Source organism: Helianthus annuus, chromosome 3 (assembly GCF_002127325.2).
Source record: "Helianthus annuus cultivar XRQ/B chromosome 3, HanXRQr2.0-SUNRISE, whole genome shotgun sequence".
Classification (NCBI taxonomy): Eukaryota; Viridiplantae; Streptophyta; class Magnoliopsida; order Asterales; family Asteraceae; genus Helianthus; species Helianthus annuus.
The window spans coordinates 4,388,624-4,404,006 of NC_035435.2; positions in this window are offsets into that span (position 1 = coordinate 4,388,624).

A 15,383-nucleotide genomic window follows, 5' to 3' on the forward strand; every position below is an offset into this window, starting at 1 on the left:
ATAACTTTCATCAAGTATTATCTAACACAAACAAAATTATTTAAGGTCAAAGTTTATAAATAAAGACTTTGAAAATTCAAAATATGACACTTTTAGTGGGACGGAGGAAGTATTTAATAAAAAGCCAGTATGTTTAAGCCATTTTTAAAGACACAAATTCTTAATGGCTCACTCAGTTTTAATACTTGAAATTAATCCATTTTATCAGGTTGACAATGATAGCTATTCAAAATGAAATATCAGAAAATATGGACTATAAGACTTGATTGAGAGATTTACCTCCAAAAACGTTAGGAGAGCCTCGCAATTCGCCTAATGTTGGGTTAACACTTCGTAACGTGTAAATATTTGAGACCCAGGGGCGGTGTGCCGGCGACGGCCCGGGGACGTCCCCACACCGAGTAATCTAAGCCATTTAATAAATAGATAATATTTGGGTTAGACATATTTAACTCATTTAATTAAATAGGTTGTCTCGCCAACCGTCTACTAATGCACAAAAAAACATGTTTTGCAAGTCCAACTCGTTTAACAGATTTATTTCATCTAACTAACCTGTGTATGACCACTTTAACCTATTTGCAACATGATTACAACCCATTTATGATCTACAAGACTGCAACCTGTTTATAACTCATTTAGATAATTGAATTACATAGATCATGTTCAGGCTGCTCCCTCACAAACCCGCGGCTTTGTTGACATGCAGACTATAGTATCCAACAAGCATAAAGTGTGGCACAAGAAATCACAACAGCAAGAAAAACATAAAATACTAAGGAATAAGAATAGTGGTAGTAATCTACTGAGAACCGGGTTCATGCACGTATCATAACACAAAATCAACGGTATATTATCTAAGATTGTAATAGAAGTACGAATGTCTTGTTTTGTGTTTACAAATTGCAAAACTAATTACTTTCTTCGATATAGAAATCAACATGCAGAAAACAAAGGCTTAAACATCAGTATAACACTCTACTTTCTGATGTGCTTTTATTTATGTTCACTGGGCATCCTTTTTTACAGCACCTCATCGTCTTGTTGTTGATAAATCGAAGCATCTTGGGATGATAATGACGGCGGGGTTCCTGGCGGGATCGAGGCGACACCGTTCTCACCGGCATACACACATAGAGCCTCTGCATCGCGAAGAACGAGATCCAGGTCGATTTGACCGCTTAATTCGTTGATGAACTTTAGAAGGGTGTCAATGTCCATTTGCTCGCCCATTATTTTGGCCCGGTGTCTTTTAAGGATAGCGACGCATACGTATAGATGAAGATGCTCGCTAGGGTAGTGAGTCCATAAAACCTCCCATAACCTTAGCGTTGTCTCGTATTCAAACTCCCTGAGATAACATTACCAACGTCAATTACCACAGAATCTTGGTCTTTCCAATATATATATGTATATATATAAAAGAATTCAAAATTAAGTTATTATTATAGAAGAATGTATACAGCATTGCATATTCCTCATTTCCCTTGGTATTTTACAGGCATATAGACTTCTTCAAGCAGTGGCGGACCCAGGAATTTTTCCATGGGGGTGCGGAACTGTTTTAAAATTTTAGGCCCCTAGGTATATAAAATAAAAAAATCGGTTCATATCGGGTCGGTTCGGGTCGGGTCATGTAAAACAAAAGAAATCGCGCCATAACGTCTCTACTCATGGTTCCTATCACAAACAAATTGATCCATAAGTTCATCGCTCTATAAAATCATCTAAAAATCACCCCTAAGGCCCTAAAAATCATCTAAATAACATAATCATCAAGCCCTAGAATTGTTTAATCACCCCTAAAAATCATCTAAATAACATAATCATCAAAAAAATCATCTAAGGCAGTAAATCATCACGTAAAATCATCAAAAAAAGCATCATAAAAATCATCTAAGGCAGTAAATCATCAAGTAAAATCATAAAAAAAAACCAAAAAACTAACCCTTTGATGATGTCGCTGCTGTGTTGCTGCTGCCTGCTGGATTCCGGTCAGTTTCTGGCCGGAATTATGGAAGTCGCTGGCTGCTGTTGCTGCTGGCTTGCTGAAGAAGTCGCTGGGCAGAATCAGAAGGGCGGGAGGAGGAAATCAGGAAATTGAAGGGGTTTGGGCTAAATCTTAATTGTTTATTGTTGGGTATTGGGTAATAGACTAATGGACAAATGGGCTTTTTGTTTATTGTTGGGTAGTTTTTTTTTATAAAAAATCAGACTTTATTAAAAAAATTGTAATATAAATCCATAATATTTTTTACTCAAGGGGTGCGGACGAAAAATTCCAAGGGGTGCGGACGGGATTTTCTTCGGAAATTTACATAAAAAAAACTTTTTCTCGGGGGTGCGCCCGCCCACCTTGGCATGGTGGTGGGTCCGCCCCTGTCTTCAAGTATAATCAAATTTCTCTTTTGTGGGTCCCCACCCAATTTTTCTTGTTTATAGTAATAAGACGCACAACTTTGATCCGGAAACTGTAAATTGGGCACAGGGTAAAGAATAAACTTACCTTTTGAATTGAATAAGAATCCAGCGAAAACAAAAGAAAAAATTCAAGCAGTCATTCTGCTTGAAGTAATTATGTAACGGACTGTCTAGAAGTTCCACCAACTGCCATATAAAACGAAAATATACATGTTAGAAGACATGAACACATGTTGGAAACATTTATGTCTGTTTATGTTACATTTCCCCCCTCCTATTTTGACGATCTTTTAAATATCATCATAGTTATATTATATTATTCCAACCCCTCATCCCAAAATAATATATCATGTCAATCTACAAAGAAACTAGTCATACAAAACAGAACAAAATTAATTATTAATCTATGCACTCTATCCCATTACACGCCATTAGACTGCGGGGTATGGTGGGGCGGGGGTTGGGCTTGGGTTAGGGCATTTGTTGACACGTGGCTTGGGGTGGCAGACATGGGGCGACCCACATTTAAACAGGGTATGGTGGGGCGGGGGTTGGGGGCGTGGGTTTGGTGGGCTTCGCTAGATCTGAGCCATTGATAGTTAAATCAACGGCTAGCCCAACGGCTTCTTTGGTTTGTCCAATTAGAGCCCGCCATGTCAGCTTGGCCAGACCGCCCCACGCCCGGCTTCAAACCCACGAAAAAGGGGCCACGCCCAAACCCATGCCCACCCGGGGTGGTGGCTTGGGCGTTTTCAGCCCACCCACGCCCAAACCCCTGCCCCATACCCCGCAGTCTTATAAAAAAAGAGGAGTGGACCCCTTAGAGCATTCTCATCCAAACCACCAAAATCTGTCTGGGGAGTTTTTAAAATATAACAAGTATAAAAGGTGGTTGTGAGTGGAGGAGAGAGAAAATGTTACTGTTCATCTGTATATTTGGGGGGACACTGTTCACCCCCTTTACTTTTTTAATATATATTGAAAGTGGTTGTGAGTGAAGGAGAGAGAAAATGTAATATATATTGAAAATGAGAGAGAAAAAAGTATTTGTTTTTAGTGGAAATATATTGATATAGAAGTTGTTTTTAGTGGAATGTATGTATATTTTTAGTGGATTGGATGTGAATGCTCTTAGGACATAGCCATTTTGTATTATTGGTGGTCACCTACACATGTACTCCAGACAACTCACCACGTAAGCAGAGCATACAATCCGGATTCCATGAATCCGGTTAGGTTGTGTATATAATCATGGGTTACACCTAGTAGACCCGCATACTACAAGTTGATTTGACCCCAATTGATGGGTCCAGTATTGAAAGGGAAACGTCCTTACTCTTCTAATTTGTGTTGGCGATTAGTCATTTTTCTTCTTGCATGTATGTGGAATTGTCAATGTGTGGCTAGCCTACTTTGTCGAGGCACTGCCTTTTAAAGGAGAGGTTTCAGGTTTAAACTTTGGCATATGCAATTAGTTTAGGATTATTTATGTAACAGAGTAGGAGTAAGCATTGCTATTAAAAAAAAAAATTGCATGTGGAATTGAATAATGAGTACTCGGGTACTTATGAGTTTTAATTGGTTGTAATTTGGCAATTGAAGTTTAGATATGTGACAACACTAACATTTTTCATAATTATAGTTGGTTTGCGTGTACTTATACTACTTGGTGCATCTCTGAGTTGTGTCTAGATGATTGTTTTTTTTTCTTTTTAAACAATAGCACCAAAAGTATCCATCACTCAATGGGTAATCATTTATTTTTGAGAAGCAAAGGTGAAAGCCACCAAATATCATTTCAACATATTCGTTCCATACACTACACATAAAAGGGAGTTTGCACATGCTAAGACTATCTACTCCAATAGTCCAATATTCATATAGAAAACTGCATATATTTAACTCATGTGAAACCGAAAATATATAGATCTTACATAGTGTAAACGAGCATAATTAAGCTCAAGCTCTATTCTTAGTTTAACTCGTTTCGAGGAGTATGCCGTACCGAACAACATCGGTACATGTACTCATCAGTATGGTTTTTTGTTTGGTAATGAATTTTGTGCCGCTACCGTAGTCAACTAAACCAAAACCGACTGAAAAACATCGGTATCTATACTGGTACTTATTTTTACTGTTTTTTTTCTTTTGATAACCGAAGTGTCCAACCGAACAACATTGGTACATGTACCTGTATTCATTTTTATGGTTTTCGGTTTCGATAATTTGCGTTATACAACTCTATCTGTGATGATAAACAAATATCATTACTAGTACCATGACAATCTGAACTTGTCGATACCATTAGGACAACATCACTGTCGGTACCGTTCATTTTTTTGTTTTCGGTCCATGTAAAATATGTGCTAATTTCTGTACCGAGTCCATGTAGCATACTAATAATATTACGAACCTAACCGATACTAATCGAATGCGCATGATGACGTACTGACACAAAGCATATTTTAACCCCTAACTCGTAACATATGAACCAAACACGTCATCAATATGAAGAGATGGACAACCAGACATTGATACCTATTCATCCACACTTGAGATAGGCACTGATAATTTATTGGTCTCTTAAACAAGAAAATGTTAGTTTGAAAATAGCTTTTTTTTTCTTTTATTGGAACGAAATACTATTGAGTATTTTTGGAGTTGTTATTTTTATGGAAGTGGAAGTAGATTCTATTCGTGACTTGTTTTAAACCAAATTTTTAATGTAAGTTTGTACAATGCACTCCAGGTGTTTGATACATTGCACCACTGAACTGGTAGTTGAATCATGTAGTGCATGAGCAATCACTTTCTTGATTTTATGTACAGGTAATCTAATACAAGTATAGAACTCATCATTCTTCAGCCTTGCGGACCTGCTGCATCATCTCTCGCATTTTTCAGCCTTCTTCTGAGCCGATAAATGGATCCGGACCGAAGATTCTAGCGGTTTATTCTCGGTCTCCTCTATGAAAGCTGTGATCTTTGAAGTGTAGGTCCCTCTCGGAGGATGAGATTCAACCTTAACCTTGTTATACTAACACACTAGCAAGTGCGGAATCCAAGCTAGTGAGCAAACCGGGATGAAACAAGCACAAGCACAAACACAAACACACAAAGATTTACCGATTAACACCACTTGTATTAATGCGAATGAAAGGTTCCGGTTACAAGCACAATGTTTACAAATCAGTTTTGCAAACCCTCTAGTGTGTGTGTGTTCCTGAACAGAATGCTCTCAATATCTTTCTATCTCTCTGTGTGCATCTAACTACAAATGAACACATTGCATGGGTATTTATACCCAAACACAGCAAGTCTTGTCGAAGGATCAGGATGACTGCTCGATAGATGATCTATCGAGCATAAAGCTATCGAAGGATACACAGGGACCTCGAAGGATGATCTATCGAGGTCCATCAAACATCCATCGAAGCATATCTTTCGAGGTCATCGAAGGATTGAAGCAATCCTTCGATGGTCCATCCTTCGACACAAACATTGTACAACCATATACTAACTGTTTGGCCAACTCAAACCAGGAGGACGGTTGACTTGGTCAAACTTACATGACTAACAAGGAACATCGTTTTACATCGTGACCGAACACAGACAAAGTACAGACACAAGTGCACCAACAAACTCCCCCTTGGCTGTAGCTTTGTCTCGAACTTGATCATCTTTGATCTTCGTGTCTTCAAGACTCTGATGTCCTTTTAAGTCTTCAATGTCGGAGGATCTTGAAAGCCTTCACGTCTTGAAAGCAGAAAGTGTATCAACAAACTACCTGTATCATGTAGGAGGTGTGTTGACAAACTCCCCCTTAACATAAGCTCCCCCTTGAGTTATGCTCGTGAATGACTTGATCTTCAAAGCTAAAGATCCTTGTGGTGTTGATGATGGTCCGCGGCAACTCGATCATCTTCATCTTTTGATTGCCTTCACGTCGTGTCTTCATTCCAAAGCTTGTCATCGACCATGTTCTCCTTGCCTTTAGAATCTGCACATGCAAGAAATCTAAACGCGTAATGAGAACAACTGCTTGGAATATGGTTAGTATAAACAAATGACACACGAATGACCATGTCACAATCAAACACCGTCCGACAGTTTGAAAGTTTAATAAATTTGTCAATTTTAGTCTTTAACTTTCAAAGCATGCAAATTTCGACCGTTTATGAAGCTTTAGTCAATTCGGTTTTCGTTCAGGTTTCAGGTAACGAAGACTCGAGCTCCAACATCGTACGATCGAAAATAAAATAGAAATAAAATCTTTTTGGCTTTTATAAAGTTTATATTAAAAACTCACCTAAAATCTTTTTGGTATTTTTAATATTTGAAATGTAAAGACTGAAAGCAGTAAATAAATATATACACACATTCTTTTTGCGAATTTCGAGGGTAAGAGAATCATATCAGTGTACGGTCATGCCAAAACACTCTTGTTGTTCAATTAATTAACATTAAGATAAGCATCCTATAACAATTATCGGTATTGTTGTCCACTTAAACTCAACTTATCAGATGTAATCATGGCGAGGGGATACGTTAAGGTATGATTTATACTTACCGACCGGTGTTCATCCACATCACGACACATTCCCGTATCAAGGTATGCACGAGGGTTCATCTTACCGGTGAGTATACCGATTATCATCTGTTTGACCGTATATGATGTGAGATTCTCACTTATTTTGATTTGAAAACAAGCCCTATGTGATATAATCACTTATTTATGAGGAACTTGATTTTCATATGCATGAGGGCACAGGAGCAAGTCCGTGAACAGGTCAGTACTTCCGTACAGCAGAGAGACGAACTTGACTCCCGGATAAATGTGATATTTTATCACTTATTTGTTTGGACATGTGATTGTTTATCACTTATTGAGGTCGAATGGAGTATGTATTATGTACACGTATGTATAGTATCATGGAAGATCTAGACTTGCGTCCCCGTTATTATTCGGTAAAAGATACAACCATGATACCCAGATGATAAGCAGCATAAAGACCGAATATCTCAGAACCTCGGCAATCTATCAAACGAAATTTCGGTACTAAGACCATATGCCAATGAATGGTTCCCACCTGGTCTTCAGTCGATTTAAGATTTATATCACCCTGCACACTTTAAAATGATTGTGAGCCTACCGATACATCTTATATAGAGCTGCTTATCGTTTTTCATTTAAGGTTTAAAGAGGTTTGGATAGACCACTGATGTACTATCATTTTCTCTTTTGCTCGCCAGGAAACTCATTTTTGTTTTTCTATTGTTTTTGTGTTTTTGAAATTTTTCGATGTTTTTGGATTTTCAGATTTTGGATTTACTCCCCCTAAAATCAATAAACTAAGACAAATTTAAAACACAAAGATATTTACAAAAGTGATTTTCCGATGTTGGTTTTACTCTTGCTTGACCTTAATGCCGTTTACCAATAATAAAAAGTCAAATCCTGATTTGTCAAATGCTTTGGTAAATAAGTCGGCCCGTTGGTCATCGGTGTGGACCTTAACAACATCGATTAGCCTTTTATCAAAGCAATCACGTATGAAGTGATATTTGATTTCGATGTGTTTGGTCTTTGAGTGCTGCACAGGATTTCTAGTGATCTGTAAAGCAGCAGAATTATCAATGTAAATAGGAGTAGTTAGGAATTCAAAACCGTAGTCGCGTAATTGTTGTTGGATCCAAAGAACTTGGGAGCAACAACTCGAGGCAGCAATGTATTCAGCTTCGCATGTGGATGTAGCGACACAAGTCTGCTTCTTGCACTGCCATGTGACTAGGCGATTTCCTAAAAACTGACATCCAGTCGTTGTGGATTTGCCGTCGATTTTGCATCCGCCAAAATCAGAATCACTGAAAGCGACCAATTCAAAGTTATTATCCCTAGGGTACCATAGACCGGTGTCAGGGCAACCCTTCAAATAACGAAAAATCCTTTTTACAGCTGCAAGATGTGAGGCCTTCGGATTGACTTGATATCTGGCAAGCAGGCACGTTGGGTACATTATGTCTGGCCTTGATGCTGTGAGGTACATAAGAGATCCGATCATTGCGCGGTAATATGAAGGACTAACAGCTTCACCCTTCAAGTCTGGAGTAATTCCGTGATTTGTCGGCAATGGGGTACCAATGGGCATTGCATCAGACATCTGGAACCGGCTCAAGATGTCACCAACATATTTAGTCTGATGGATGAATATCCCAAACTCAGTTTGTTGTACTTGTAGGCCCAAGATGAAGGTCATTTCCCCCATAGCACTCATCTCGAATTTATCCTGCATTATGCGCTCGAAATTCCTACACAAGACATCATTAGTAGAACCAAAAATAATATCATCAACGTATACCTGTACCAGAAGAAGATCTCCATCTTGTTCTTTGATGAAAAGAGTACAGTCGATAAGACCTCTGCGAAAACCGTTCTCCAGCAGATAGTTGGATAAGGTTGCATACCAAGCTCGCGGTGCTTGATGAAGACCATAGAGAGCTTTGTTGAGCAACCAAACCCGATCGGGATGGATAGGATCTTCAAAACCTGGAGGCTGTTCAACGTATACCTCTTCTTCAACCACACCATGTAAGAATGCACTTTTCACGTCCATCTGATAAACCTTGAACCCTTTGAAGGACGCATAGGCTAGAAAGATTCGAATTGCTTCGAGACGTGCAACAGGTGCATAGACTTCGTTGTAGTCGATTCCTTCAATCTGACGAAAACCTTGAACGACTAAACGTGCTTTGTTCCGAATAACAACTCCGCGGTCATCCTTTTTGCATTTGAAAACCCAACGGGTACCAATCTTCTTGTATCCAGCAGGTTTCTCTACGAGTTTCCAGACACCAAGCTTCTGGAATTGTTGCAGCTCTTCCTGCATTGCTTCAACCCAAGAGTTATCTTTCATGGCTTCTTTCCAAGTTCTTGGCTCTTCCTGTGAGACATAACACGCAAAAGACCAATCGTTTTGTTGCCCGGATTCTCGAATAGCTGCATACAGGCCTGCATTGTTGTTGTTTCGCAACATATTTCTTGTTTGAATGCCACTTTGCACATTTCCAATGATGTTGAGATTGAGATCAACAATTTGTTGAGGATGGGTATTATGAATCCTTGTTTCTGGATTATCTGGAACTGGAATATTTATACCCAGGTTGTTGAGATTGAGATCAACAACTAAGTCAATGCCGAGAATTGACGAAGAAGATGATGCAGTTGCTTCAGCTGTTCTATGGGTATCCACTGGAGGAGTACCCTCTGAAGTACCATGAACTGCTGTTGTTGGAGCTTCTTGATCTGCATCTAGAAATTCATCATCCTCTGAAGATTCGTTCAATTCAGCAGCATCGTGAAAATCCTCATTGTCGAGAATATTATTGTTCACGAAAGATGGTTCTTGATTGACAAGAATTGGACGAACCACCGGTGAAACTGTTGCATTGTCACTCTCGAAAAACATCCTTGCCGCAGCACTTTCTTCAACGGCTTCAACATTGATCGAATTGAAAAAGTCATCGTACTCAAACATCCAAGGCTGACCAGGACATTTGACTGGCAAAGTGTGCCTTTGTACTCTGACCTCAGACCATTCCTCGACCCTTTTAGTCTCTAGATTCCAGACTCGTAAGTTAGGGGTGGCATACCCAAGAAAGTATCCATCAATTGCTTTTGCCCCAAACTTTCCATTAGGATCGATGATTGTGCATGGAGCTCCAAACGGTTCAAGATAAGACAAATCTGGTTTCCGTTTTTGAAGAAGCTCAAAGCAGGTCTTATTGTGCCTTTTGACTGTAAGGACTCTGTTCAATGTGTAACATGCAGAGGCCACAGCTTCAGTCCAGAATGGAATGGGCAACTGCGACTCTACCAACATTGTCCTAGCAGTCTCGATCAATGTGCGGTTCTTACGTTCAGCGACGCCATTCTGTTGAGGAGTATAAGCTGCACTAAACTCATGAAGAATACCCTTTGAAGTGCAAAACTCCGCCATGGCATGATTTTTAAATTCAGTACCATTGTCGCTACGTATCCGCCTAACCTTCAACTTATACAAATTCTCAATCTGAATGATCAAGTTTTTGATAATACCAAAGGTTTCACTCTTGTGTGCCATGAACGCCACCCAAGAAAATCTTGAATAATCATCAGTTATCACGAGGCAGTATTGATCACCCCGAATACTCTTGTGCTTGACAGGACCGAACAAATCCATGTGCAAACGTTCAAGAGGAACTGCCACCGTGTTGATCTTCTTAGTAGGGTGCTTCTTCTTAGTTTGCTTTCCTTTCTGGCACGAAACACAGACGTCTTGAAGAAGAAAATTTTTGAGAGGAACACCATTCACCAATTCATTTGAAACCAAGTGATTCATTTTGCGTAAGTGAATGTGACCCATTCGTCTGTGCCAAGAGATAGTGTCTTTTTCTGTGGCTTTGGAAACGAAACAAGTTGCTTGTGCAGACGTAGTAATAGCTTGGCTCATATCAAGGACATACAAATCATTTATCCTTGGAGCTGACAAGAGAATCCATTCTTTTGGAATTTTGAAGCCGGGTTTCAGCACATAACATCCATTAGCATCAAAGTGTACTGAGAATTGCTTGTCACAAATTTGAGAAACACTAAGAAGATTGTGATCAAGTTGTTGCACAAAGTTGATCTTGTCAAAGCTGACAATCCCGTTGGATATCATTCCTTCACCCGTAATATAACCACCTTTATCTCCAGCAAAAGCAACATAACCTCCTCTAATAGATTTGACGTCGTAGAGAAGCTTTATGTCGCCTGTCATGTGCCTGGATGCCCCACTATCAACAATCCAATGACTACTGATAGTTCCTCCTGGAACACCCTGCACATGAACTCAAATGAATTAGTTGGAGATGGGGACCCAAGCCATTGTGGTCTTGGGTCTTCCATTTTCATCAATGACAATAACTTCTTGTCTTTGATGGTTGGTGAATTGTGATGGCCCCCCTGATTCAGTAACCGATTTTGGTTTCTAGGTCTGTTTTGTTTTACCAGTGTCATTCTTTAAAATTTTAACTTCATGTCTGTCTGAAGTTTTTGAATTGTCTGGTTTTACAGAAACAGCTGTTTTGTTAACCACATCGGTTTTAATTGCCTTTTCAATTTTCTTGACCTGTTGGCGTCTCTGTTTCATTTCCCTTTCTTTTACAAGTCGGGGATCTTGTTTTACAGAAACAGATCGCTTACGGTCAGCTTGGTCACGGGGAACATCAACCTTTTCTTTTTGTTTATGAAGATATGGACAATTTTTAATTATATGTCCAATTGTTCCACACTCAAAACATGATCTTCGTTCAACAAACCCCGAAGTATCATGTGATCGTTTAGCCGATGATGTTGAACTTTGTGAACCCGAGGTACTAGGCTTTGAACTGTTTTTGTTCATTTCTTTTCAGAACTGTAGCTTTCTTGACAAAATCTAAGTTAGATTTATTTTCAAACGTTTCAATTTTGTCCGTTCCCGTCGATTTCACAAAGTTTACATTCTTGTTTTTCTTCTGATTCGGCTTCTTTTGCGCTTGAGCCGGTGATTTTCCTTTTGGCTTGGTGTGATTTTGCTGTTTCTGCACTGTTGGTAATTTCTTGTTGCCATATTGTTTTCGAATTTCGTCCTTTGGAATAGGAGGACACTGTGTAACTGTAACACGTGGTCCTGTCTTTCCCAAAAACTTACTAGTCGAATTCTCAAAGACTTTACTGATTAAGGATTGATTAACATTCTTAATAGGAAAATCTTTGTCTGAATAGATCTTATCATCACCAACAAGAGTGTACAGCAAGTTCACACTCTCCGACTCTTCTGCAGATGAGGACTTGATTGCAACAGTCTTAGCAGGTTTTGCAGGAGGATCACATAAAATATGATTCTCAAGAGGTATGTCCTCATTTTTAACTACCGCATCAGACTTTGCTGAATCAGTATCATCAGATTCATCATCAGAAGAATCAGTATCCTCAATCACAACTGGAGGATCCTGATTCTGTTCAGTAGTTACAAATATATCTGCTGACACATCTGAATCTGAGGGTACTTCTTTCTGGTATCCGAGTCCTGCTGCAAACTCTTTCACATCTAGAGGCACAGATGGTTCAAAGAACACTCTGTCCTCCTCATCCGGCATGGCATCATAATTATGTCTCACTCGTGGTGGACAGTTCTTATAGCCTATGCACGTGACATCCCTTTTCTCCTTTTGGACATCAATGATGTGATCCAACACATAGCTAGAACTCAAATAACTATCTAACTTGAGTTGGATTGCCTCACTTTCCGTTTTTACACAAGCCATTTCTTTTTGCATTGTCTCAAGACGAGATATATACAAATTAATGTCAGTTTGTTTTCTGGAAACCATTTTAGTTAACTCGGTTTTATCTTTCTTTAACTTTTCAATTACCGATTTAAACTCCTTTTCATGGTTTTCATAAAACATATTGGCTTCAGTGCATTTGGAAAGGTCCACAGTCAATTTCTGATTGTGGATAAAAGTCACATCATACTTTTCTTGCAAAGCTTCATGCTTACTTTGCAAGTCACTCAAATTCTCATTCACTGTAGTATGTTTGTCTTGCAAGTCAAACAAACTAGCTTGTAAAGCATCATGTTTGCCTTGCAACTCAGACATACTTTTCTCTACATCAGCACATCTAGCACGCAATCTACCACATTCATCACAATTATCAACAGTGGGTTCATCGACACATACCTGACTTGATGAACCGTCGACATTAGCCATAAAGGCTGAATGGAGAGAAGACGAAGAATAAGCAGCTTGATCCACCAAGATAGATCTTCTTTGAGTTTCTGCTGCAGCTTCCCCCAAAAGTTCATCAATATCTGCATCGATTGCAGCATTTGATGTCTCACCCACATGATCATCGCCCGAACTTGAGGATTCTTCATCTGAACTCCTACTATATCCCGAAGAGTCTTCATCCTCAGAAGATTCACCATCATTGGCGGGAGATTCTCCACCACTGGTGTGAACTACATCCTTCACAACTTGAGCAAAACATGCTGTTCCATCGTGAGCATCACCACCCAACTGGATTGACCAGTCACAACCTTCATCCACCTGAACCGCAAGTGCCCGGTTGGTTTGGTTGTTGACGGGCACCAATGTACGCTCATTGTTTCTGTTCTGGTTCTGCTGGTTGCCTTGGTTTCTGAAGGGGTTTTGGTTCCCGTGCTGTGCTGACTTTGTACATTCCCTTTTAAAGTGACCCCGTTCACCACAGTTGAAGCACTTCACTGCCTGTTTATCGAACCCATACTTGGTGTCTCTCTTACTCTCCAAGCTGGTTCTGCCAGTACTCTCCATCCAATCCTTTGCACTTCTCACAGCACTAGCAAAGGCCCACTTGATATCCATCAAGTCCATCTCTTCTTTATCAATCTGCCGATAGTCTTCTTGTGTCAGATTAATGTTGCCAATCTGACCTTCTATTAACCCACAGTACGCGCTCACTACAGTGTTAAGCAGCTCCATGTGTTCCTTAGCTACTTCTACACTGACTTTAGAGAAGCTTGAAGTGTCGAGCTGTACTATACTTGGCTTTGATTGCTGACCAGCAGATGATGTTCCTCCATAACACGCACGTTGTTGTTGAGTAGGAAGAGGAGGAGGTGGTTGTATTGGATTTCCATACATGTCTGTGGTGGGAGGTGGCTTAACAGGAACTTGCACCGGATTGCCATACATATCCGTGCTTGTGACAAACGCCGTTTGTAATGGAGCATGTGGACCGGTTCTTGCAGATGAAGTACTGGAAGTTCCATAATACATTTCTGGATTTTGTGGCAATGGAACTCTCTTCGCCTTTAATGTTTCCTCCTGATCCTTATTTTCCAAAAGCTGCACGAAGTCGTTGATATTTGTAGTTCTCAACACTCCGTTATACTTCAGGATTTCCAAGAAACTGCTCCATTGGGGAGGCAAAGCATCAGCAAACTTCTTCACCACTTCTGCTTGAGTTGTTGCTACACCAAAATTATTCAACTCAGTAAGCAAATGATAAAACCGGCTTGTCATGTCTCCCAAAGACTCCTTATCCATGCATGTGAAACAGTCGAATTCTTTCTTGAGCAGATCATGACGCAATTGACGTGTTGCTTCATTCCCTACTCCTCTGGTTTTCAACCCGTCCCACAACTTCTTAGTTGTCTTGAAACTGACAAACTGGTGGTAGATATCCTTGCTTAACGCCTGAGTGAGAATGGCGTATGCTTTCTTTTCTAGATCATACGTTTTCTTCTGATCTTCAGGAAGATCGGCAAACGTAGCAGTGTCTGAAGCAGCAACCTCTATAGCTTGATCAAAATCTGTAGTGAAACGTATCCACAATTCGGTATTTTGCCCCAGTACGTACGTACGAAATCTGTCAACCCAGCCCGGATATTCATTTAGATGCATCAACTTTGGAGGACGATTCAAACTTCCGGTTTCGCTTTCGCTCAATAAAATACTTTGGATGCTCGGAGTTTGATTCGATACTAATGCCCATTGACTTGAAGATATGGCATTTGCTTGTGAAGATGTAGACACCGGAGACTCGGCCCATGAAGGTGATAGACTTGTACATGTGTACTTTCCACTGTCTGGAGCCGGTGTACCCCACCATGAGGGAGTTGAACCCGAACTTGTATATTTTCCACTGTCTGGAGCCGGAGTTCCCCACCAACTCGGATTCATGTTTGAACAGAAAAATGAATTCTTATATAACTATCTTCGAAAGATAACAGCAGCCGAAGGATTCCTGATCAAAAGACAAGCTAACACGAACTTGTTAAGTTAAAACAGACAAGACTTGAAAGATCAACATCTTGTTCGAAGGATCAACAGTGTTCGAAAGATCACTGTTGAATTTAGAACGATTGATTTCGAAAGATTCACAAATTCGAAAGATTCACAATTTGAAAGATCCT